The following is a 27066-nucleotide window of genomic DNA, read 5'->3' on the forward strand; positions in this document are numbered from 1 at the left end:
TTACTGCTACTGCTTTTACATGAGCTCTGCATGCGATCTCAGAGACAAGAAAGCCAAGCAAAATGGAAGAAACTGATCTGTTTGAGCAGGAAAAATCTTCAGATTCCTGTGGCCTGTAGTGCAGCTTGTCGAATCGACAACCTCAATAAGCGAGCCTAAGCCACCCCCCCCAGAGACTCCAGGTTCCATAAACATCCCCTTACCGCCAGTTTTCCAGCTTTCTGTTCAACCACTATCTTGTATAAATTAAAGCTCCCTGCTAGTATTTTATCACAAACAAATATCTTTTTCTGCCTTCGCACTGTGACTGTGGGTTTGGAGAGGAGACTGGCATATTGTGTAAAGGGGGGGGGGGGGAGAGAGACTACCTTGTTAAAACTTGTTCGTATTTCATAACTTGAGAAGTCTATGCAACGCATTGTTTAGTGATCACAGAAAAACGGAGCCGTTCATACCAGCTGTAAGATTATACAGAGTAGAGAGAACCTGCAGGACTGCGATAGTAGAGACCACATTTCACACCTACTGTGAGAGCTGATCCTGTGCACTAGGCCCCAATCTGCCAAAATTTTAATAGGGTCTCTTATTTAGAAACAGCCAGTTAAGCAACAACAAAGATCAGTTACATCTACCATACACTAACTAATAAGTTTATTCTTTTCAATTAGAAATATGATTAAAAGTGTTAAACTTAGTCTAGTCAGACCACATAGTGAGTACTGTATGTAGTAATGATGTAGGAAGAAACGATTCGGCTAAATTAGTATCTGGTCAGTTTAGACTATATATATCTTAAAGATTGAGACAAACATACATACACACAGTTTGAGAACCACTGCTTGAAGCATAGCGATAGGTTCATTAGCTTAGAACTACAATTTTTCTCTCGCCATATATTTTCATAGCCAGACGTTTAATCCATTAGTTATTTCCTTAGTTAAGGAAAAACCTTAAGGGATTTACTGCATTAAACACATTTTACAGCAGTAAAATTGTACAGTTTCCATGGAGACCGTTTGTTTGCTTGCACTCACAGCTGCTCATGATATCCGTTATCGCCTACATTGTTCATTTCATTGACAAAAATGTTGACGAAAATATGGTCCAATGAAGTGTTTTTGCGTGACTGTAGCTAAAACAAAAACGTAACTAAAATAGGTGTTAATGACACTGACAAAAACAAAACATCATTCATCTGACGAATAAATGAAATTTTAAAAGCTGCATTTCATCCCTTCAGTACACAATCCCTGATAAGCTGCTGAAAAAAATGTACAGAAAAATAGAACACTGAACTCTTGAGCACATAGCTAAAAGATACTTTGTTACTCAGGAATGCAGAAAACTAGCTATCAGGTCTTGTCTGAACAAGAAATCCTTCAAGGTAACAGTCCACTTGAATTTCAATCTCACCATGATGTCCTTGACAATTCCATGGACGCGGAATATCATGGGAGTGCATTTGGGCAACATGAAAGTTAAGTAAAATGTTGCAATTTGTCACTATTACTACATGCATTAATGGTATTAAGATCTATAATAGACATCAGGTATTGGCAAGTGGAAGGTAGATTCTGCAGATTGGACTGCAGTGCGGTCTATCACAATTTATGTAGTAAGATCACCTCAGAAATGATATATATCCTACAAAGGAGAAGACCACCACAGAACTAGTTCTTTACCTCACAGAAAAATTATACGGGAAAGGAAGGAAGGAGAGTAGGAAATGGCAGATTTTTTTCACAAGTGTTTAATATTTACCATGCCTATAAAACTCGCTGGCTTCTATGACATTTTGCAGTTTCCCCCAATATACTGATGCAAAAAGTTCACATGGAGGAATGCAATTCATAGCTGGCTACGCCCACAGCCAAAATGACGCGAAACCATACAGCCATTAAAGCCTTATTATCCCAAATTAGGACCAATTCATAGTTCATAACATTTCAGGAAAGAAAAAAAATCAACGACTCTGCAATCTGAAACATTTAGAAGACATCAAGTCATCTACTGATCAGAGGCATCTGCTTTAACTAGGAGGCCCCCTATTGGTGTACGGGAAGAATGAAAGATCCCTAGTTTATGCCTGCTTCTTGCTTTTTTATTGTTCAATGGATAGCAAGAGAAAAAAAATGTTTTTTTTTATAATAAACACTACAACTCCCAGCAGCCCATTGTTATTGCATGCTGAAACAAGTTTACAAAGCTGGACCATAGGAGGACCATGGGAGAGCAAAACCAATGTTGACAGTATCTCCCACACATCTCAGCCCAGCATTGGCGTAGCTCGTTACTTGCCCACTACCACAACCTTGTTCCAGTATTGTGACTGGGAGAACACAAAAACAGCAAACTCCTGAGTACTTACTGTTCTGGTTCTCCTCTCCCCAAGGCTTAAATCTCTTCCTTATTCCTCTGAACTCCACCCCTCCCATACTTTCATTTTATGGACTAAGATGGGAGTCCTTGTTCTCATGGCTTTGGCACATTTTTGGCAGAGAGACGTACGTGGGGCCAACACAGGAAAAAGGAAGGGACTGCACAGGCACGGGGGGGGGGGGGGGGGGGGGGAGGAATGTGACCGCCTACAGTGCAAAATATTAATGTATTACTGTTCTTGTGTAAAACAGGAATGTTCTATGGATGTCCTTATTTACTTCGATGCACCGGATTTATTATGTAGAAGTTTGTCCAAGTTGTTTAACTTGTCCTTTTAGCATGTTTTTACAGCACATACAGTAATCAACTGCAGGCAATACAAGTTAATTAAGTCGTATTTGTCTACCTGACTAATGTCCCATTAACCACAGAGACTTGTTCTTAATTGCTTTAATGCAGCTCTTCAGTGCATAATACTACAAAGCTTGTGACAAGCACCTGTCACCTTTTGCTGCAGCATTTTCTATATACATTCCGGTTATTTAAAATAGACCGCTTTGAATATGTAATGTAGACAAACAAGACAATTTTTGCGTTTCATCACCTTAGGGTGTAACAGGCCTTAACTAGACAGACTTCAGTCTGCTGGGATCAGTAACATCTGCATAACCGGCTACACTGAAACTTATACCAACTATCATAGAACAATCTATGTGAACATGCACACTCAAGGATCAGTCTGGCTTATCTGGATAATATTTTGGCAAGGCTGAGCTTACTACAGTATAATTTATACCAATTATTCAAACAACCTAGGGAGATTCCCAATGCGAGAGATTTTTACCAAAAATAGGACGCATAAAACAAGCTAATACAGGCTTAGACGAACTGAATAGTGCATCACTTCTGAGGCTACATACAATGACAACATTTGGTTATATCAATCCAGGATATTACATTCAGTTCTCTTACTCTTCAACATTGAGGGACACTACTTAATAATTTAAATGTTCTATTTTTCTGGAGGGACAACTGAAGCCAAATTAAATACACCCACCCACCCCAGCTCCGACGCCAAAGGCATGTGGACTAATTGAACAGAAAGATACGGGTTTTCTACCACAAACTGCAGTAAGAGATAAAAGGCTTCAAAAGAAGAGCCAGCAGCCTGAGGACGACTGACGCAGGTGACTGGCTGACACCCAAAATCATATGATCAGCGACGACTGACCCAGAATAAGACTTCTAGTGTTCATGCAATCACAAGACAGATGGTCACACTTTCGAGCAGGGACTGGGAAAGGGAAATCCCAAATAGTTTTATGCTGGCTACACTTCTCTGCAGAAAGCTGCCTGTTCTTTGAACACAAATTATGTACAATTACATTGTTAAGTTCAACAAGTGGACTCGAAACTAGATGTGGGTGAGGCAAGACTCGAAGTGGGTGGAGCTTCAATCCGAAACTAGATTAGGGTGTGGTTACCGTCAGATCTACAGTGCACAGAAGAGTTCTGCAAACGTGCTCATATTATTTATATATATATATATATATATATATATATATATATATATATATATATATATATATATATATATATATATATATATATATATATATATATATATATATATATATATATATATATATATATATATAGATATAGGAGCGCGTTCCTCTGGGATAGCCTGTTCGGTCATTTCAAAGGCCACAAATGAATGGTCTGGTGCTACATTTCCCAACATCTGACCACTTCTGACAGATGGCTGACCTACCCAGTGTAGCTTTAACTCGTTATCCAACTTTAATCATTCCGTGGGATACTATAGGTGTGGAAAACGCCATCCACAGGCCAACTTCATTCAACATGTGAACAGGAAAAGGGAGGGAAGATGGGAAAAACTTCAGATTGCTATCCTGGGTATTGCAGTATCCTGTAACGCCTGGGGAGAAAATTTTCCCAAATGACCTCTGCTTTTCACATTTATCTGAGTCATATTAGCTGGTTGAAAAAAACACGAAGGGGAGAAACATACTGCTTACCTTCAGAGGGATGTCCACCAGTTCACAGTCTGCGTTTGTGGTCGTCTAGAGATCTGTAACAGAGGAGGAAAGAGGGGAGGGACAGCTGTCAGAGGAATCCGTGTCAAATAATCAGCTAGTATGTTTAGAAAGACGTCTGACAACACAATAATGCGCACACAGATTTCATAGTAAGGGGGACTGATTTTATAAAAATAGCTTTAATATTGATCTGTATGGTACTGTCAAAATGGGACAAAACTCTTAACGCTAACATGGAGTAAAATGTGGTAACCTCACATCTGGCCTGCTTGTCTTTTTCCTCTTGTTGGTAAGTTGCAGTTGAGCATAGCTATGGGCTGCAGCTAAGCCCAAGAACATGTTAACAACAAAGAAAAGCGTCAAACCAATCCCACGCTACAAAACCAAAATCCTTTGACAAAATCCCCCACCAGTTGATTTCCCAACCTTCCCTTTTTCATTCTCAGAACCCTGCACCAAAAGCTTGTTTCATAACATGATGAATTGATTTTACATCTAATCCAGCAGTTACTTTGTGCTGCTGGGCTGCACACACACCTATTTCGTCTACAGAACATAGGACCTAAAAGGTGTGAACACCAATCTAAAGATTACACTCCGTTTGAGCAATACTTACACTTAAAAGCAGCACATAGTTTCAGTGTACCAAAGACAAGTGTGCCTTGCTGATACAATGCTTAATACACAAATACTAATCAGTCAATCTTCTATGACAGGTTGAGTCACCCCATAATCCATGACACTATAGGCGTTACAGAAAAGCTGATTATCCATCAACTCTATCCACCTTCTAACAGCTTATCCTGTTAAGGGTCACGAGGAGGCTTACTGACCTATCAAGTTCACAGTTTAAGAACTGAAAATTAACCTTTAAAATTGTGCTGAAGGCCTTCGACCACGTGCTGTACCACAAGCTACGGTGGACACACTCCCACAAAATAAACAAATGCAGCGGCTGCTTTACCCTGGCAGTGGGAATCATTACATCAGGATCTTTTTTTACTCACTTAATTCCTAAAACTGATTTCCTTCATATTTAACACACACAGGGCCAGTTATTTCCATAATCATACAAACTATACACTGTCACCATATTTCCAAACCGATCAAACTCCCAAGTTAATCAACATCAAATCAATCAAACTCCCAGTTGTCCCTTAAGGGAACTGGGCACATTTACTAGACTAAGTCAACTTAAGGACTGGCCAACGCCAGAGCAAGACTAATCAAAAAACACTCAGTGAGAAGATTATTAAGTCCACCCGCTTGCTAATGCAAACAGCCTAGCTTCTCTGAAGAGCGACCCATGCAGCTGCAACTGAATATATACAGCATTTGAGCAGCACCAAGAGGTTCCGTCACTAATCGAATAAGCATCAGAACGGCTACGATGCCCGATCTAAGCATTTTTGAGTGTTGCATGATCGTTGGTGGTCCCAGACTCAGAAACAGCTACCCTGTTGGGATTTGGGATTTTCCACAGACTACAAAGTCTAGAGAAAAACAGAATGACGCAAGGAAGAAAGCATCCAGTCAGGAGGGACAGCTCTGTGGCTAAATACACCTTGTTAATGGGGGCGGTCAGAGGAGGATGGCCAGCCTCGTTAAAGCTAACAGGAAGGGCACGAGTGCAAAAATTACTCAAATAAAAAGTTTTTCTAAATAACTCGTGCACAAGTTCTCGAGGCAGAAATGGATCCTGCTTGGTACCATCTAGGTGCACCTGAAGGGGCCAAACAAAACACGAAGCACGTAACCGGTGCTTCAAGAAAGCAATGAGGCGACATCATATTTTCTAAAGATGTGCTTTTATCCAGGACGAAGGAGATGACAGAAAGGGGGCAAATGGAGCCAATAAATGTGTGGCCACAAGACGGAGCACTTCAAAAATCAAAACTAATCGCTCATCTCAGAAGAGAAGAGATCCTTATCTGCAGAGGGCGTGTTTGTAAACAGGTGTGTCGTTTTCACTGAGTGCTGGTCACTGCTACTCAAGTCCCAGCGGCTGCCAGGACCAGACTGCCTAGAAACTGCTTTTTTCCCCCCCACAGAACTGTGCAGGAACCAAACTAACTAAAGAAATTCATACAGTATGTGTCAGCAATCACATATCGGAGATGCTAAAGGCATACTTCTTGACTAAAAAAAAAAAATAAAAAAAAAAAGTAACCTTACAGCAATATAATCTGAATGCTGCTTTGCCAACTATTGGTTTACCGCAAGTTGTGCAAGAGGCAGGAAATGCCAAGCGTCCGCACGACACACGCGAATGCATCACCACCACCAACCAGAATCCAGTGCCAACCAGCTGACACCTGCCTTTAAAGGAAATTATTGTACATCAAGATCTTAAAACATTTTCCTGGCAGATGTATGTCAAATTTAACCTAGCTGTACAGGAAGATGAGTTGGATGTTTCCAGAACGCCTCCCATCACCTTAAAATTCCTTTGAGCACCACATGCAGAGACACTCCAACAGGAATCCTGACACCTAAAACAAGACTCAATAACTGGGACCAACCACATTCATTTTATTTAGCATTTTACAAAAATAAACATTCCTTTATGCTCAACAGCCAACAAGACTACAGGGCTGCAAAATAAGAGCAAATGTCAAGATGTTTGCCAAGTTGTTAATAAGAGCGTCAACCTCAAAACTTTCACCTAAGGATGGATGTAAGCGTTCTTTCCTTTCAGAGTTCTCTACTCCCGCCACACCAAACCGACGACAAAATGGCCTCTGCGTCTGCCCTGCCACTCCGCTCACCGCGCCTCAGCGCGCCACATTTTACCAGTACTTGTCACTTTCATGTTCGTAAAAGGGGGGAAAAAAAACGAGAGACTTAAAAAAGACAAAGCAATTGGAGGGTGGGGGGGTGGTGGAATACTTGTATTCCATTTTCATACAGCGATCGGTAGCTGGTTAAGTTCAGGATCAGACGTGTCAGTGGAATGGGTTTTATTTACTTAAAGTAAATGCAATTCCACTTGTCAACAATGGAAATAGAAGATGACTGTCTGGATATCGCATACTAACACTTTATTATTTGGTCTGGATAAGCATGTTCAGTAAAGATCACAGTTTTATATGCTGCTTAAAAATAAACAAAAAAGTAACTTGACGGGGAAAGAGTTTTGCATTTCTATTTTTTTTTTTTTAAAACACACACACACACCTTATATATTGTTGAAAAATACAATCTTGAACATCAGACAGTGTTTAAACAGCATTAGTTCTCTGAATCGTACACAAACGTTTTAAACAGCACTGAAACGTGCATCCCTTAGCAGATAAACCTCATTTTGGAAGAATCCTGTGGTTGCATAGCATTCAGTTTACAACCCAGTCTGGTTTAAAGCTGGCACTAAATGTAATGTTGGAGTTCAAAATGCATCTAGTGTTACAGCAAAACTTACATTTCGCATTTCTGATCAAGAGGGGTAAAAAAGAAAAACATTCCAGGCTAAAATTTAAGTCCGACGTGACTGCATGCACACATTTACGAGGATCGTTTACAAAAACATGCACTCACTTGTTGCTCTCTCCGGCTTCAGAAGAGTACAACGTGAACAAAGCCTTCTGTGTCCTTTAAATTTTTCCAGATTTGGATGTAATTTAGCACTGAATGCGACAGCTTTTCCACTTGGACAAACTATCCTTTGACATCATTTGAATCTGCCATTGAAAAAAAAAAGAGCTCGGATCTGCACTACAGCCTGGTTTTGATGACCAACAAAAGACAAAAGAGTTTTACAGTTAATGCTGTAGGACAGTCAGAGCAAGAGGGGAAAAAGACACTTGTGACAGGCATTCCCCCCCCCCCCCCCCCCCCACTCGTGGAGATACACACACGCACGAGCCAGAGCAGCTGTTTATACTTCACACACAGGCTGAGAACATCAAAAGAGGACAGACGCTTACCTGTTTAATGCCTCCTGTTTACCCGGGAAGGGCGGGCAGAGATGCACATATGGGACAGGATGGAAACCTAGACAGGAAGAGTCATACTGTATTGACACTGCCTTGCTCCATACAAACATACATACAGTTGGTGTAAAAAAAAGTATAACTTCATTTAAGGGGATAGAGAGTTAAGGCAAAGCTCAAACCGCGAAATATCTCTGCAAAACATGAGAAAGTAAAAAGAAGGAGAGACACTGTTATAAAGATGAAGGTGTGCAGGGTGGAGTTTGTGAGTCAGATGCTAACATGTCTGAATTTTACAGTGAAAAAACCAAGTCATCTGTTACATTACAGCTCCTTCGGGGTATTTCTGAGCACGAGGAATAGAGTTTTTAATGGAACTCAGGTTGGGCTCTTTCTTAAGCAGCGATTCCGAAAACTCAGCTTTGGAGGTCACTGACCTCCGGAGAAAAATTACAACCAGTCATGAGCAACATAAAGATACCAGCACCTGACTTATGTAGTAACTCAGAGAAATGTTCTCGCACAGGATCCCGCTCGATGGCCGATGTTGGCATAGAGCAAAAAAACGGTTCGGATTTCAAATACCACATGCTTAGAGGTCCAAGTAGTCGTGTGATTAACTGTATCAGGTCAAATTAATGGCCGAAGCTGTGGGACTCAACCGCTTCCCTCTTTGGCTATAAAACTGCCTGCAGTAAACACATAAGATTAAGGCATGTGCTGACCAATCTCATAGACCCAAGCTTCCACCCAGAGCCATACAGGTTGTTTCAGAGCCGTCCGGGCGAAATGCGAGCTGCCTGCTGTCCGTAAATGTTTCCATTGGCCAGGGGCATGGCAGAAACTAAAATCCGATTCGTTGCAATAAATACTATGATGAAATAACCGACAGTAAACCGTCCACTTATTGGCTGTGCCGTCGAAGCAAACTCTGGAGGGGAATGAAGAGACACGGCGGGCTGAGGGAGAGAATCCTTGCTAGTTTTGGATTTCGTGCCAAGGGGCGGGGTGGGAGTAGATCAAGCTCCTGCGCCACGATACCACCCTCCCGTCCAGTTGGAACCTTGACCACATCCTCAGCAGAACTGGACCTGCCATCTTAGGGCTTAGGTCTGTAGTAGCGAGGGCCCCACCCCACCCTGATGCAGTCACACACATTCCTTCACCCGCTCCTGAGCCAGCAGGCGGGCAGCCAAGCCGCGCCCCGTTGTGACTAACTGCGCAGCAATGTCTTGCATTTGGTGTGTGTGCGAGCGCCCATATGCCCAGTCTGTGGTAGTGGGGGTTCTCAGTCTGCACTACAAGGTCCTCATGAAGAACTTGCAGCTTAATGGAAGACCTTTGCCAGCAATTAGTCTCGGTAATGGTAGTCTCTAGATAAGACTAAAGTGCTCAGGGTGGGGGGGGCGGAGACAGAATGATAACACAGCTGACAGAACTGATTTTCTCATTGAGAAAATGTGTGTAAGTGCACTAGACGGAATCAAGCTAAACACTCCCAAACGGCCAAATCAGTTCAAACACACTTTACATATATTGCTTAATGCATTTTCCAATTCCTCTGACAATCCGGTCATTTTCCCTCACCTACTACACCAGAGACTAGTGCAACTTTCACGTCACATAAGTAAATCCTAAAACTGCACAAATACATATGAAGAAAAATTATTAATCAATCTATTAATTATAATATCACAGACTCCGATCTGCACTCACACAGAAGTATGGGTAGACAGCCCGAAGATCACCGACCAAAAATCGAATTGCCCAAGTGACAAAATGTGCTCAGTCTAAAACAGCAGCTCTCGCATATTCTAAGAGTCTCCCGGTAAAGTCCCCCTGTTTCACTAGATTACTTGTTTAAAGGCTACACACTTTACATATAAATTTAACATCCCATTCCATGTTCCTTTATCAAATTGTTTCAGAAGCTAATTCTATGGAACGCTTGTTCTTTCAGTCTGGTCAAATTAAACCTCTCACCAAACAAATAAGGCCAGGCCAGCAAAGCGAATTGGGCCGGACGACAGGGTCCTATCAGGCGAGCAGGGATTCAAGATCCAAGATCCGTTTTTTAAAAGCAGAACAATGTCATTATCTGCAATGATCATGAAAATCAGCAGAACTGCTTCTCAAAGCCGAATTTCTGTAATCAGCCTCTGTGATTCCTTGAATAATCGAACTATCCGGTGAAGTTGGAAAAAAATATAATACATATAAACTGAAGAAAAAAAAAAAAGTTATAAGAAGCACTGGAGGGTTTGAAAATGAGCGGAAAAGAAAAATAATTTCCAAAGGAAAAAAAAAAAAACAACAGGAAAGAGGGTTGATAAGGAATATGAAGGGGGGAGGGCTGACTGGGGAAAAAAATGATTCAGTAACAAGGTTCAGCGTGTTGTGAAAAGTGGGGGGAACCACCCAAGGTGGCCTGCAGGGGAAAGGCAGGACTGTGGGGGAAGGTGGGGCTCGACATTTGCAACATCAGGGAGGGGCCAGTCTGCTGGTAAGATATTCGGGGGGGGCACGCCCAGATCTAGCATGGACATGAAATAAGCCAAGAGCTCCTGTTTTCCCCGAGCGTGAAAGGTTGTCTGTGGCCTGCTACAGGAAGCAAAGGCCACCCACACACCTGAGTAAGCAACCGTACCTATCAAGTATGACAAGCATCCGAGGACCAAGGGTGGATCCTAAAGTGCCCGCGGGCTCCTGTCCGCCACCAGGGAAAGACGCATCCCTCAGTCATAACTACAAAGGCATTAACCAATTAAAATCAAGCAAGAGGCCTTGCGCAACATCAGTTGAGCAACCCTCCACCCCACAGGTATCTCTGTTGACAGTTTTCTGTCACCCGTCATTTCTGGATATTGTCGTAACAAGCCTCAGTAATGACACCGCAGAGCATCTACATATATAACAGGATCTCCATCTTAAATGAGGGTTTCCCCACTGCAAGCTGGTTGGTTTCAAAAGTTAAAACAATACACTAACTTTATATTTAGAATTACTGGCAGACTGATTCATACCAAAGCAAGACTGATGACTTTCACACCTTAAAATGTATAAACGGCAGCTGATCCGGCCTACAACCTGCACCCTAAATTCACACACAAAATATACCAGCTGGTCAACATGTCTATCGCTTACAGCTAATCATTATGTGCCTGACAAAGACTTCATAAGAGGTTGAATTACAGGCAAACATCTGTCCAGCAAACCTGTAAGCACTGCAGTAGAGGGAGGCCGCTAGGGAAATACAGCCACTCTTTGCCCATCTTGTCGAAATACAAGATGCCAAGGTATACAAATCACATTACCATGTTGGCGTCCGTTGGGTTCGACTTGATACAGGTAACTCTAGTGCACAGGCCACTACACATACCGGTATCCCCAACCAGGAGATCCCAGCGACATCAGCCTCTCTAGAGGACTGATATCCACATGTCAGTCTTGCAGCAACCTCTACAATGCAGAATACCTTTCTAAATTTACATTCCACATACTGCCTCCCCCGGCATGAGAAGCATCCACCCCAGAGAGGACCCCTGAATACCACGCGACTGCCCATCCAGAAGAGGCTGGTCAGCAGAAGGGGGGCAGCACACGTTTGATTTCATCAGAAGGAAACAACGCCATCCTCCAAGTCAGAGACACACTGACTGAATTTCAAGTCCAACAAATTTTGTTGAACAAGGAGCAAATACCTACATGTGCCACTTGGTCAAGTCAGACAATCGCAATGTGTAGGGTTATTACACACAAAAGTTAACTGCGGCACAACACTATATACACGTTATCATGACTGCCTGTCCTGTAAATATAAAAATACCAGGGTATTTTTGCTCTTAAGAACCCTGATCATGTGAACCGCATGAATAGGGAGAAGTAAAAGGTTTTTTTCCGTTTGCAAAGCACTCTAATCACAGAGAAATGAGAAAATTAAAATTAATTCCCCAAGAATTTCCCTCCTAATGTAAGCTGCTTAGTAGCACCGCAGAGAGATACCGCACACAGCCACGCAGCAGGCAGCCATGCCCGTATCCGATTTCAAAAAACAAGTTTATTTTACTTCTGAAAGTGACCCCCTTGGAACTCTGCAAACATCTTAGCAATTTCCATCTCTCACAAGCATGTCTGATGGTTGGCCTCATGGTATTGCTCTCAGATGGCATTACAGGTTTACGTCAAAACGAAATCGTTCAACATTATTTTAAAACAATTCTTTAAAAACTGGTCAAATGCAATAAGTTACAGTTCTAGGGTGCGGACATCTCCATTTTGTGTTCCCCATTTGAATAACATCTCATATTAGGGATTTTATAGAGCTGGAATAAACAGCTAACAGCACACAGGAACTGTTGAGCAACACTGGCCCAAAATTAAAGCAGAGTTCTTGTGCACTGACAGACGTTAAAATGGTGACATCACCCTTTTGCTCAGGGCAAGGGAAGGGAAGAGTCCTTGGATGAGGGGTTTAGGGCCTCTGGTGGGGGGGACTGAGTCCTGGCAAACTACACAGGTTATATGGATGCAGGATCAGTCCCTATTTGTGGCTATTTATGCTGTTAGACACGTATTAAGATTAGGCTGCGTGCACTAATTAGACATTGACAGTGCGCAGCATGCCGAAGTCCCTAGCATGTTTCCATCAGTCCTCACAGTAAGTATAGGTGTCACTGATCACTAAAGTTACAGAAACAGTGCACACTAATGCGCCGCCTTCATTCCAATACAGTCTGGAGGGGAATACGAGCCATAAATTTCCACATCCTGGAAGCGAATATTGGACTATTCATGCATGCTGGAACATGCAAGCATGTCATTCACAGCCATGGGATCTGACTTACAGCCCCAAATCCGCCACAACAGCTTTCCTAGTCACTAACTGATTATACCATTGCAAAATTTATAATAATTCAGGTTTACATTAAAAAAAAAGGGGCAACAGAGTCCAGGACTGGGCAACCAATAACAGACCTGCTCCATAGCTCCTGTGAATTCGTTAATAAACAAAACAACCACTGTTTAAAAAAAAAAAATAAAAAATAAAAAAAATTTGCAAAAATACAGAGAATGGCGCGTCAGAAATAATAAATCAGAAGACAGAACTGAAAGGACAGAGAGAAAAACTCCCACTGAGTGAATTCATGCGAATGGCATTGTGTCCTAGTGCCATTCCTACTCACCACATCAACAAATAATTCTGCTGGCATACAAGCATTTACTCTCCAAAACGGGCAAATCCCGGATGGCGCCACCCCCAGGCGAAAAAAGGCACAGCTTGAAGAGTCACCCGGAAACAAGCCGCTGGTACAGTACGACAGTTCTCAACATGTTGAGATTAATTCAGCGGGCATAATCTTAATCTGACACCTACACCCAGTCTTACCGGTTACCTTTAATGTAGCGATATTCCGAAGGTGCCAAATGAATTAAGGAGAGCATATCTGGTACGTCCTTGAAGATGTTGAAGTTTGGGCTGATCCACCTTTGTGAGCCAGCCATCGTTAATATACTTACTGCCTATAAAGCCCGGATTAAAACTGACTTGTCTGTCTTCGGAGCCTCAGGTCTGCGCAATTCAGGACAACGAACCGCAAAAACATCCTGTTCAGTAGCCAAAAACCCAATTTGCACACGCCCTGTTCCAGAGACTCCAGCTCAAGAGAAGGAAAGGCCAAAAGGTTAAGAGGGGAAGCCACGGCAGGCCCCAACCCGAAGAAGCCTATACACTGCGTCTCCGCACGACCCCACTGCGTAGGAGTGCCACCTAGGTGATCGGAAAACGGACACCCTCGGGCAAACCCAACAGGACATCAACAGCACGCAGAAGTCAGTTGAATATTTGGGAAATACCCCATAGATGGATTTTAAACCAGACTGAACCACACAGATGCGATTTCTCCCCCCCCCCCCCATTTAATTTTGCATGGTTTAGTTATTCAAAAGCAGCATTTGCATAAGGTGGTGCCGTGGGCGAGAAGCACCTCACCAGCAGAAGAGCGAAGTGGTTTCCAGAAGCAGCCCAACGGCCTCGTCGCACAGTAAAGAGAACAATAGGCACCAATGTAATTGACCCAACCAGTCAGTCTTATTTCCCCACAATGCTGAGCCTAGGCGGAGCCCCGCCCAGCCCCGCCCTCGGCGCGCACACACACGCAAGGAGCAAACGCCAGCGGTCCCTTCCTCCCACCAGTTTCGAACTTGCCAGTGGAAGCTACCACCCCTCAGCCATGCAAGTAAGGAAACGAGCAGGGGGGTGTATGCCAGAGCCCTTTCCGTTCCATCCCCACCCCCCCAAGCCCACCAACTCTCTCCACTTGCCATTGACTGTCACCTCTGCCTGCCACCCCCATCCCTATCTGGACAGCGCAGTCACTGCCTTCACATAAATAGAGTGATGACAGGACCCCCCCCCCCCCCCCCCCCAAAATTTATGCATTTTATCTGCTGCATTATGGCGACACATTCCCACCAAAACGAGGCTCTCGTTTACACCTAACAACATTCAAGTTCACTGACAGAAGACTACTATTTTACAGTTCGGTAATTTTGACACACGATTCATTGCATTCTCCCTACGCAGAAATACACAACTCCACTCAAAGGGTTTTGAGGGTCCTGCATGTTCAACGACCCTACACAGTGAAAACTACGATAGACACATTGATATATATATACACACACACACACACACACACACACACACACACACACAAATCTAATTTACGCAAATCACCCGTATGGCCTCATTCTGTCCGACAGGACATACAAGCGGAGTATTTGGGCATAAGTTTAAGCTTAAGTCACCTTTTTTTCCCCTCGACAATACAAGACGGGGTAGGATCTAAAGGTCCGGGCTTAACCACAAGGTCATAGGTTCCAAGATGAGAGCTGCAGGTGTATCCATAAATGGCAATGAAACCAAATGTTCTTCTAATAAAATGTTTATGTGATAAGCACACCCTGAACTTCGCGGATCTGTAATGCAGTAAAGCGGGGATACAGCACGTCCTCTTCTTCCATTACTTTACTACGCACGATGTGCGGTTTTCCATGCAGTTTTACATCCAAACTCCCGAGAAACCCGAAGGCTCGGAGTCTGGGTGTGGCACGCAGGGGTGGGGGGGAATTCCCCCACAAGCTCCGAGAACTGAACACCGCCTCTACCAAGACCAACACGAAACATGGAGCGAATGCCACCTATTGTCGCTCGTTCGATTTTCTGACCATTCCATACTCAAAAATCCCTTTCACCCAGCATAGAAATGCAGCACACTGATACTTACAAATAAATACCATGAAAAACCGCATTTCTAATAATATTCTTTTTAAGGAACTGAGCGATTATGTAACTTCATATTTAAGTACTTGTTAAGATTGCGGTACTTTGAGGATAAAATACCTCCTCTTCGCTTTGCGAAAAGCCTCGCTCCTGCCCTCTCTACACTAAAAACCTGGTTTCAATTAGTTGGTCTTTCCAAACCACTGCATTCCATTATCCCCCACCCTCCTTCCCCATCCCCCTCTTTTTTTCTGGCGAGAATCCCAGGTTAAGGAAACCTAGGAAAATTGCTATGAGGAGGAAAGTTTTCCCAAACTCCACCCATTTTGGATACGTTCAATAACGTTTTATTTTTTGGGAGAGATCGAGAGTCCGCCGATTGCACCGCAAAAAAAATCAACTTCATTTACAGCGTAGACGTTACAGAAGACAGCGAAGTCTGTATAAGAGGGGAAAACTGGGTATACGGAGTCAAAAACACACGTTTGTGCAACAATTTAGCGTCAGCAGAGTATAAAATCGTAATACATCGTGCAGAATAAAAAGCTCAGCAATGAAGGAGAGCAGAGTTTTGCCATTTTGACAAACTTGGGTGGTGAAAGGGGCAGGACTGCCCACGCCCAAAGTTTGCAGGATCAGTATTTGACAATGACATTGAAATAAACACAACTAAAACGCTTTTATTAATAAAAAAACTAATATTTTATTCGAAAGCATAACTTTTAAGAACAAAATTAGCTAAATTATCCATGCCTCTAATCCGGACACACGTAACCAGACGCGATCCACGTTGCAGGGGCTGGACTCCCTTATTACTACTGCAATTCGCTGCCTATGTTTGGATCCTTTTAAAACGTTTCAAATGAAATGTACATACAGATCTGGCCCGTTTTAATCAATGCTTATATCTTTCTCCCATTTTAAATGTTGCCACGTGCGTTTAGAATGTTTCCAAAGTAAAGTACGCAGTAGAAATGACACAGTAAAGCAGCACAAAGTAGAAAATGACACGCTGTTACCCTTGGTAGAATTTCACACTGCTATTAAATGCGCAACAGAAAAAAACTGAGACAAATCCTGAGGATGACAACAGATATTTTCCCCGTCTGCTACGTTTTAAAAATAACCTATTTGCACAAACCAATAAACGTCACGTAAACTAATATCATTCATGTTTACTGTGAAGTTACTAAAAACTTACACGTAAGAGTTTAGCGTGCATTTGTTGCGTATATTTACGAAACACGCAGATTTAATCCAAAAGATTACGCCACTTTAAAATCTATCTTTAATTACCAAGATATGTCTCAGGCTTACCTACGACCAGTCCTTGCTTCCAAACGTTTCAGCACGGCGGTCTAGGCATTTTTTTGCATTGTTTTTAAAGTTCTTGTTGGGTTGAGCGGTCAACCCAAAACGAAAAACTTCTCAGATTTTAAAATATTTACCTTGCACTCTAGTTATTGTCTCAAAGAAAGTTTTCCTCACAGCCTGGATTTTCTATCTTTTTTTCTTTTCTCCTTCTCTCTCTCCCTCTCGATCTCCCTCCTCAGTTTTGCGTGGCAGACACTCCGGGCTGTGTAGAGTATTGAGCCATGCTACTGGCATCGGGCTCTTAGCTGCGGGAAGGGAGGGAGGTCATATACGGCGCCACTGGGAGTGGCCCTCCGCTCCGCCGCTTCAGCCAACCCACCCGAAACGGAGCACACGCACGCAGTGCCATCCCGACACATCATACCAAAAGATAAGACGACTTATTCCACTTGGGCGTTTTTTCTCTAGAGTAAACTTCGCAATGCTTTTGACTGGAAATTATTCTTTTTTTTATAAACTTTAAATTGATTTGAACGCGGTAGAAGGTGAAAATATTCGAATAAAACTTGTCTAAGATTTATGTATGCATTTAACAAGTAATTGACGGGGGATATCATTAAATAACGGCATATTTGCATTCGTATTAATAAATGTCATTAATATAAACAACATATACACAACCATAAATTACAGCGAAGTATATAATCCAAATAAAAGAAGTTTTATTTTGATTCCTTTAATTGGTTTACACACACAGATATATATATATATATATATATATATATATATATATATATATATATATATATATATATATATACTGGTTTCCCCACAAAAGTCATTTAATTTAAATTTGAAGTATCGACTCATGACTGACTCAGTGTAATACACAATATGAGTTGTGAAACCAGACAGGAATAACAAAGAACTCATTTATTCCTGGTTGTACTCCAAAAACAGAGCTTTGGAAACTAATGATTACTCCTAATTCGCTAGAAGGTAGGATCTCCCTGGGCTGATCGCAGCCTCATTGTTTCTAGGTCATCAACCTCCAGTTCATACCACATCCACGGCAAACAGGTACGCGGGAGGTTCCTGAAACCTACACCATGCCTTTGCCTGGAGATGTCGCAGAGCAAACCTATCTAAAAGGAACCAAGTTGCAAAGAGAGTGTTGGCGTAAAGCAGAACGGGTGAACTTGGCCGTACATACACATTCTTGTCAACTCCGATGCGCTGTGCTGCTTTGAAGTAAACCGGACTCACTTCCATTAACATTCAAGACTCCCTCCCTAAAGTGAATAGCCTACTACAGACAATACGCAGCACCTGGTATTAGAACAGCAAAATATCACTTCCACAAATGACAAACCCCTATAGCTCGTATTGAGTCAGAGAGTTGCTGAGGGATGTCCTTTGTATATTGAGGCATTTTAAATATATAATACAATGTAACAAATTAATACCGTGTCACAGATGTGTATTTAGAGCAGCTTTTTAAAATAAGAATTATAAGATAACATAATTCATTGATCCCAAATGGAAATTTAAGCAGAAACCATTGCAATACATGTTGCCTGGCACAGAAAACCTCTATTGCCCATTGTTAATAACTATATATAAGACATATGCTGTGATCTTAAAATGATAGAACATAAGAATGTAATAAGACCACAACTAAATACAACACTGGCCCGTTTGTCTGACTGCACAAAATCTTGCTAATTTTCATGTGCCATCCAGTAGTCCAGAGATTTGGCCGCAGATATACCAGTTTCTCTTGCCCTTTTAAACAATTGGTTTATTTAATTAATAATTTGTTCTGTTATTTGCAGTCAAAGCCTGACATGATTATGGCGTGAAATTATTCTGTTAGTTGCTATTACCAGCAGAAGTAGTACATACGTTTGTTCAGTATATTCTTTTCTCCAGAGCGACATAGAATTCAGTAAGCTGGATCCCTCTGTCCCTGGAGTGATTGGAATTAATTAAGGGCCTTATTTAAGGGCAGAGTGATGAAATTGCTCTGCTGAACATAGGATTCAAACTGGTGACCTTCTGGTTACAGCACCCTAGCCTGGTGAGCCACAGAGCGCCCCTAGCTGAAGGTCCCCTTCAAACCTACTGCCACCAAATTTACAGCCTTGAACATGTACTCTAAGTGCTTTAATACTTTCACACATCTCGCCACCAGGTAAGACAAACAACCCAATCCATCCATCCATTTTCCAAACCGCCTATCCTATTGGGTCGCGGGGGGTCCGGAGCCCATCCCGGAAGCAATGGGCACGAGGCAGGGAACAACCCAGGATGGGGGGCCAGCCCATCGCAGGGCACACCCACACACCATTCACCCACACATTCACACATTCACACCTACGGGCAATTTAGCGACTCCAATTAGCCTCAGCATGTTTTTGGACTGTGGGGGGAAACCGGAGTACCCGGAGGAAACCCCACGACGACATGGGGAGAACATGCAAACTCCGCACACATGTGACCCAGGCAGAGACTCGAACCCGGGTCCCAGAGGTGTGAGGCAACAGTGCTAACCACTGCACCACCATGCCGCCCCAAACAACCCAATATTCAATGATTTTGGAGCTATTTAGAACCTACTTTCCAACAACCCTAACCAACATAAGATTGGAAGATGGATGGATGGATGGATGGAGGTGGATTGATGGATGGATGTGGATGGATGATGAATGTGAATGGATGATGTGTATGGATGTGGATGAAATAATGTGGATGGATGGAGGTGGATGATGGATGTGGATGAAATAATATGGATGGATGGAGCCCACAGTGGTGTCGGTCACACAAAGATTGAGCTCAGCTTATGGCTGCAGTCTGAGATGGAGTGTTCACTGAGAGAGAGAGAGAGAGAGAGAGAGAGAGATCTACAAGCACCAGAGCAAGAAAGGCACTGATGTGCTTTTGGGTGGAGAGAGAGACTCAGCCATAGAACCTCAGATGGCTCCTATTGAAATGCCACCCAAAGATCCCTACTTACTCATCATGCACTGTGGGCTTATAAGGTGCCAGTCAACTTACACATTACTTTACGCATTTTTCTGTTTGGCTGCTAGTATTTGCTGCTTCAAAAAGCAGTTTCTGCTGATTCCTTTTTGCGACAGACATTTCTAAACTATGTTTCTTAAAATTTTTTGTTTTCTTTAATCAATGAAAATGGTAGCAAGGTGGACAGACCCAGACCTGCTCTCTGTGTGGAACCTGCATGTTCTCCTGCAGGTTTCCTCCTGCAATCCAAGTAGTGTGTGTGTGTGTGTGTGCGTGTGTGTGTGTGTGTGCGTGTGTGTGTGTGCGTGTGTGTGTGTGCGTATGTGTGTGTGTGTGCGTGCGTATGTGTGTGTGTGTGCGTGTGTGTGGGTGGGTGCTTCTGCTCTGCGATGCACTGGCATCCTGTCCCAGCTGCACGCCAGCATTGTGTACTATGCTGCCTGGTAAATACCCCCCCCCCCCCCATGTAACCCTGACCAGAAAAAGTGGCTAAAAGATGCATGATGGACAGGGGCCTTTTCTTTTATGTATGAAAAATACTAATTGTAGGTGTTAATTGGTTATGAAAGCGGCATATATGCACATGTGACAGTGAAACTTCTCACGCTAAGGCGTCAGCTGTTTGAGTTATTGTGTTTGTGTTCCTGTTTGGTCGTTTCATATTGACAGAAGGTGCCTTGTGCTTTTATATTTAATTATATCACCTGCCCCCTTCTCCCTGAACACCTTAAGGAGATGCCACATTCTCATCAGGCCCAGAAGAAAGTCGGGCTGTTTGTTTTCACATGGAAGCAATAACGTATTGCGACAGAAGCACTCTTAAGCCAGAATATTCAGTTTTTCCCCCAGAAAGAAATATAGTTAGCTTGGGCATAGCCAAATCACGTTCCTCCCAAGTTAAAAGTCGGCGTTGGAGCTGAACTTGCGGCAGTTCGTGCAGTACATCGGCGCCTGTGCGTGCTCGTGTGTCTGTGTGCCACACCCCCGTGCAGATCCTCACCAGTCGTTCCCATGTCTAGCACGGCGCGGATGGCCCAGGCAAGGAGGAGTAAAGCAAACAGTGCGTGAGTCATCGTGCTGTGTGTCCCTCGTGAATGGCAGAAGGGCGTGGGCCTCTGTATGTGGCAGAAAGAGGTGGGGGGGGGAGGGCATGGATCTCTCAACTTCTAGAAGCTGCCCATTCAGATAACAGCTGCGAAAAGTGGACCAGCAATATAGGGTGGGGGGCAGAAGATGCAGCTGGATCTCTCTGTTGCAGGATGCCCATGTGGTTCTGTAGCCCTAGCATAGTCACCGATTCTCATTTCCTCTTGCGGCTAAAACTGTCCCGTGCTGGGGGCCGTCTGTAAAAAATATCAGCTGTCTTGAGGCCTGTGGGTGGCTGCCATCCTGCAAACAATAGGCCGCAGAAGCCTCGCGGTTCTGACGTGGAAGAGCTGCAAAGCAATGCGTTGGAACACTCCGTCCCTGTCAACTTCGCAGCAAACAGAAGGCCTGCCCCATTAGCGAGAGCCGTATGTGTTCCGGCAGGCCGCCCACATTATGATTTCATGGGCTCGTTTTAAAAATCCGTCCAGTCCGGAAGATGCTGCCTCGGGTTTTGACCCTTTGCAGTAGTGAGATGTGTCTGCGTTTTTTTTTTTTTTTTTTGCGATTCAGCGTTTGACTTCAGTAATCCTCCGTAAATCTGCCTGTTTATCTGCAGCTATTCATGTTGTTGCACAGGTCTGGGTGAGTCAGTGTCTGTGTTCACAGCTGCGGGATCCCACCAGGCGTTTCTCTGGGGCGGGGTGGGGTGGGGGGGGGGGGGTGGTATCCTGGAGAATGTTGTAAATTACTTGTACGTGTGCACGTACGCGGTTGACAGGTACTGTATATGCGGCCCAGGGAACACGGCGCAGCTGGAATGCGGTGTTGAGCCCCAACAGGAGGCCCGTTGTGGACGCACAGTGTTCTGCTTGGGCGTGGTCGCCTGCGGGCGCCCTGTGAACACGGGTGTGTGCGGGTGTGTGCAAGTGTGAGTGTGCGAGGATGAGTCAGAGCGCATGACTGCGGCACCACCGGTGAAAACTTAGGGAAGGAAGAGGGAGAAGGGAGGAGCCCGGGGCGCTGGCTGCTGCTGAAATCCCTAGAAGAGGGATGTGAAGCCTGCAGTATTTTTTTTGCTTTATCATTCAAAACAGACAATGCGAATGACTGACGCCGCAGAAATGAACGTGATCGTCACGTCGATCTTTCCAGAGTTCCTGTGATCTGCGTGGATGCGCTCCTGCCACTAATCACTGCCAAACATACCGGCTATACCCCCCCCGAGAGCCGCACATTTACCAAAAGGTGTGTATTTAATGCCGTTAGCAAGCATCCCAGTTCCGGGAGTCTCCTGCAAACTGTAGCATTCCAGAAATCTGCCATTCAGCTTCTTTGTGGAATTAGTCAAATTAGCCAGCAAGAAGTTTTACCTCCACATCCTCACCCCACCCAGTCAGCAGAATTTACCGGCAGCATCTAAACACCCCCCAGCCAGCCAGCACTAGGGGGGGGAGAGGTGTCTACTTTGTAACACCATCATACCGTCCGGATACCATGGTATCAGACCTAACTATCTCTCCCACCCCCCATCCCCCGGTTGTCCCCTCGTACACCCCGTCTCTGTTTTTGTGATGCATTTGCAGGTCACGGAAGAGTGAATTAAAACATTATTATTGCATTTGGAAAAATACATTTATCTATTATTATTATTATTATTATTATTATTATTATTAATATTATTCAGTAATACAGTTCACTGTCTATTTTAAAATGATACATTTTATATTTACGTTTTATTATAGTATAGTATAGTATAGTATAGTATAGTATAGTATAGCAAAGTGTAGTGTAGTTGAGTAGTGTTGAATAGATCTGTTGTATAGGACTAGATGTTAATATCCCTTAATCACACAGCTAAGACACTGGAATCTGCAAAATGGTCATGCTAGTAGAAATTCTTATGCTTTGCTGAGGTTGTTTATGATCCAATCTGCACATGTTTCTGTGCTGCTACAGCCTTTGATGATCCAATTAGCTGCATTCCCAGCGCTCTTCCCCAGTGAGATTGTTCCAGCACCATGGCAAGAAAATCAGGTGATTTAATGTTGCTCTGCTTTGTTCTGGCTGTTTACGGTCCAATCCATAAACATCTTCTGCACTGCTGTAGCCTTTGATGACCCAAACAGGACCAGTTCCATCGCTGCTCCACAGGGGATTCACTCCTTCAACATCTAGCCTTGGTGGCATCATCTGGGTTATCAAGTGGGCGCCCTCTTTCCTCAGTGTTTCGCAGATAGGCCCACGACACGTCCAGAGGGTTCAGAGATAGATTAAGTAAACGAGCTGGAGTGAGTGGAGTCTAAGGTTTGTTGCTGCAATTTCAGCAGGGGGGCAAAACTTCTGCCCTAAGTCTGCCGCCATCTCCCATTCGTGTGCCCCTCCTAGCCCCCTAATGTCTGATCTTGATGTGGCAAGTTTGGCTTGACCTTCTCCTTCCCGGACAAGTGCTTTTGCCATCCAGTAGGGTGAAGAAGGAGGAATGGCACTGGTATGTAATACAGTATAGCATAGTATAGTACAGTACAGTCCAGTATAGCATATCATAGTATAGTATAGTTTAGGGCTTTGTAATGTAGTGTGGGCTAGTGTAGTGTCATATAGTGTAACGCAGCATTGCGTAGCATAGTATAGTTTAAATTTAAGGATGGTTTCCCTTGTGGTAAGTTTGAAAAATGCATGATGAATCACTGAGGGTTTTTTATGAGTTTTTTTTTTTTTTGCACCATAGAAACTTCTGGAATCCCTGCCACAGTGGGGGGCTGTAACTCGAGAGCATCCATCTCCGTTTAGTGGCTGCACAGAGGGAGTGGCATCGCAGCGGGCTGAGCGCACGGCGCCGTCTTCCTCTGACGGTAATTAAGGTCAAGCGATGGGAATGTGGCGTCGCACAGCTCCGACGTCCAGCGGCATCAGGGACGCAGCGGGCTGCGGGGCAGAGACGCCATGCAGAGACGGGCTCTGCGGCCGTCACTCTCTAGCCTCTTGCCGTCACGCTGCAGCCCACGTTGGCAGCAAAGGGCCAGAAGGCAGCGGCCATTTTCTGTTTCTACTCATTGCTGTTTGTTTTTTCTTTCTTCTTCTCCTCCCTCGCATGTCAAGTCAGTTTTATTTATAGGGCACCTTTAAAGCAACACCACTTCCGTGCAATATCCATAAATAGACAAATACGTAAAATAAACAGAACGGAACTAACAAGAAACGCCCTCATGCTAGTTAAAAAGGCCAAGGCAGAAACGATGGGTTTTCAATCTGGATTTAAAAGTGACCGAAGTTGGTGTAGACCTCATATAAAGGGGCAGACTGTTCCAAAGCTTAGGGGCAGCTCCTGCAAGAACATGGTCACCTCTGAGCTAAAGTAAGCACTTCAGCACGACCGGCAACATCTGCTCAGAGGAGCAGATGAATAACATGAAGGTTTTCATAGCCCCCTTAGGAATTAGCGATAGGAAGAAGGCGTGGATCCCTGAGCTTCTTATATAATAAAAAAAATAAACAAAATGGTCACTTTACATGTTGTTTATCTGCCAACAGCACCTACAGACAGGGAATAGCGTGACAGAATACCTGCAGAAATATACGTCGCTAACATATTAGTCCAATGAAGTCAAGTGGGCTTTTTTTAAATCTTACCATCCATACAGCTAAACCAAAATGAGGCTCCCCATGACCACAGTGCAACCTATGGAGAGCTGGGGGCGGGGGTGTGTGTGTGGGGGGGGGGTGTTGAAGGGAGTTCAAACAGAGCGTATAGTGTAGTACATAGTAGGAGTGCTACAATCAAAGGTGTACATATACGTGTATGTTAAAAGTACTATGACACGTGTAAACAATAATATAACGTATATAAACACAACAGAAATGTAGCAGCATAAAGGGTGTAATAAATAGAGTGTTAGTTGACAAATAGACAGTAAACGAAATGGAAGATCTGAGTACGGATCTGGTACAAATCCGGTGATTTCGCTGCTGGGCTTTCAACCCCAATGGCTCCAGGGACTGGCTGCTGGTCCTGCTACCTCAATTGTCATTTTGAATTGAAGCATCTACTAAATAAATAATTATACATGTAACGTTAATCGATAATTTAAAAACTAACAGGACCAGTGCCAGCCTGGGGGGGGGTGTGAATATGCTCAGGAAAGGGGGGGGGGTAAACTAGGTGGCAGGGTGTTGAGTGTCCTGACAGCCGTGGGCACGAAGATCTTGCTGAACCTGGCAGAACCGGCTCGGATCCTCCTGTACCCATAACTTCCATCGAGGCTATTAAAAATTCCAAAACATTACATGCATAACAGTGGCAATTATGCAAAATATTACAGAGAGGTGAGGTTTGCAGAGAAAAATGTCTCTGCTGGCTTAGACCTTGGGTGTGACTGGCATTTGGGTTAATCCCTCCGCAGAGAAGCAAAATGGTCCATTTTTTCTTTAAATCATGCCTTCCCTCATCCCTGCTTACAAACACATACACACACCTAATAGGCAAATGCTTCATTAAGTTAAATGAATGCTTGTTGTTACCCCCAGGCCTCACCACTCCACCCTGACCCGTTGGCTTCCTTTCTGCAAGCCTCAAAACTCAGCTACGGTTCAAACATTGGAAATTATTGAGGGGGCATATCCAGGACGCTTGAAGGCTGTCTGATTCATGCCAATGAGGGAGTTTCATCAGAGATGAGAGCTGAAAACAGCTAACGACTGAATTCATGATCACAGCTGTAGCAATAGGGCTGTATGGAGGCTGACACCTACTAATCATTATTACCACTGTTCTTGGTCGTTGCTGTTTTCCCGGTTGTTGTAATTATACCTCAAAAACAAGGCAATACATTTGTTGTGTGGCTTTTGTATGAGACAAGCATATCAGATTAATGAAATACTCTAAGCATACAAATTTCCGAACACTAAAACGTTCCCATAAAAATATTTCTAAATTGCCTGCCTATCTACGCAGAAAATCACCATCATTACGGAATTACAGGATCATAACAGTCTGTTTTGTGTTTCTTTGCGTTTCAAAATCAAAAAGCAAACAAAAACCTATATCACACATCAGGTAGCGGTGGCCAATGTGTCAGAATAGGACTGTAAATTTATTTCGCCATTTAGCAGTGGGTTTCTTCCTTCCTGTAGAAAGGGCGCCCCGCGTGTGGTTTGAACACGCAGCCGAACGACGCAGGCCCTGCCATGCTTTGTATTTTGAACTCAGTTGCCCGTAGCAACACAGATTGGCTAGTGACTCGACCCTCTATTGCGCAGGAACCGAGACGTAACAAAGATATGTGTCGTGGGTCCTGGCAACGAAATGTTTGTAAACATAATAGTAGCGACCTCTTTGCAAGACCCCCAACCTCCTAGTACTGCTCATGCACAAGAGCAGCGCATGTATGCATGATCTTTGCTCTTCCTGACGTATGGCTGTTTGTTTCTGTGTTTTACATGGCGTTCTGCAGACGGAATGTTGGGAACCACGAGTATTCAACAGATCCTGCCAGCCCGCGCCTGCTTCAGCCTGGACCTCTGCGCTGCAGCCCAGCAAATCCTTAGCACGTGAACAACAGCTGCTGTCAAGCTCAAAAATGAAATGAGTATTTTTGTGCCCGGTGCATTAAATTTACTCGACTCATTCATATGACCGTTGCACATTTCCAGGTTTTATTTTCGTCTTTGATCATCATATAAAATAACATCTATTCTTTGATAAGCAGGATTTTTTTCCTGTAATAACCAGGCAGCATTAAACTTCCATTCTTTCAAACATTACACATTTCCGGATTTAATTTCATTTTTGATTGTCATATAAAATTACATGTGTTCTTCAATAATATTATTTCAATATAATATTTCAAATAAATATAGAGCTTTTGGACAGCAGTGACCAGATATCTGCCAAAATGTGACAAATAAATGTGAGTTTTAAATGCATGAAGTTAATTAAATTATTCCTTCATTCTCTGCCACGGTTAGCATCAGTATTAATTGAAAATTT

General features: G+C 43.5%; 1 protein-coding gene and 1 long non-coding RNA gene across 44 annotated transcripts in view; one reads left to right on the top strand and one right to left on the bottom strand.

Annotated features, from left to right (window-relative positions):
- ahnak (AHNAK nucleoprotein) overlaps positions 1 to 17287 on the bottom strand; it is a 41311-nt gene extending 24024 nt beyond the window's left edge. For 31 of the 43 annotated variants that reach the window (XM_049027417.1, XM_049027395.1, XM_049027402.1 and 28 more), the window contains exons 1-3: positions 17102 to 17287; positions 8366 to 8432; positions 4422 to 4474 (exon numbers count right to left, since the gene is read on the bottom strand). The gene's annotated coding sequence lies outside the window, so the exon portion shown is untranslated. Of the gene's footprint in view, positions 1 to 4153; positions 4322 to 4421; positions 4475 to 7976; positions 8120 to 8365; positions 8433 to 14360; positions 14380 to 16970 lie in introns of those variants that run through there. The other 12 variants (XM_049027413.1, XM_049027407.1, XM_049027386.1 and 9 more) reach the window with 11 other exon arrangements.
- A 3813-nt stretch (positions 17288 to 21100) lies between these two features.
- On the top strand, positions 21101 to 26804 carry LOC125750757 (uncharacterized). Its single transcript, XR_007400415.1, has 5 exons — positions 21101 to 21722; positions 22175 to 22325; positions 23037 to 23114; positions 23809 to 23932; positions 26531 to 26804. It is a non-coding gene; the product is annotated as an uncharacterized LOC125750757 (long non-coding RNA).
- Positions 26805 to 27066: the final 262 nt, after the last annotated feature.

The sequence above is a fragment of the Brienomyrus brachyistius genome, chromosome 10, assembly GCF_023856365.1.
Source record: "Brienomyrus brachyistius isolate T26 chromosome 10, BBRACH_0.4, whole genome shotgun sequence".
Classification (NCBI taxonomy): domain Eukaryota; kingdom Metazoa; phylum Chordata; class Actinopteri; order Osteoglossiformes; family Mormyridae; genus Brienomyrus; species Brienomyrus brachyistius.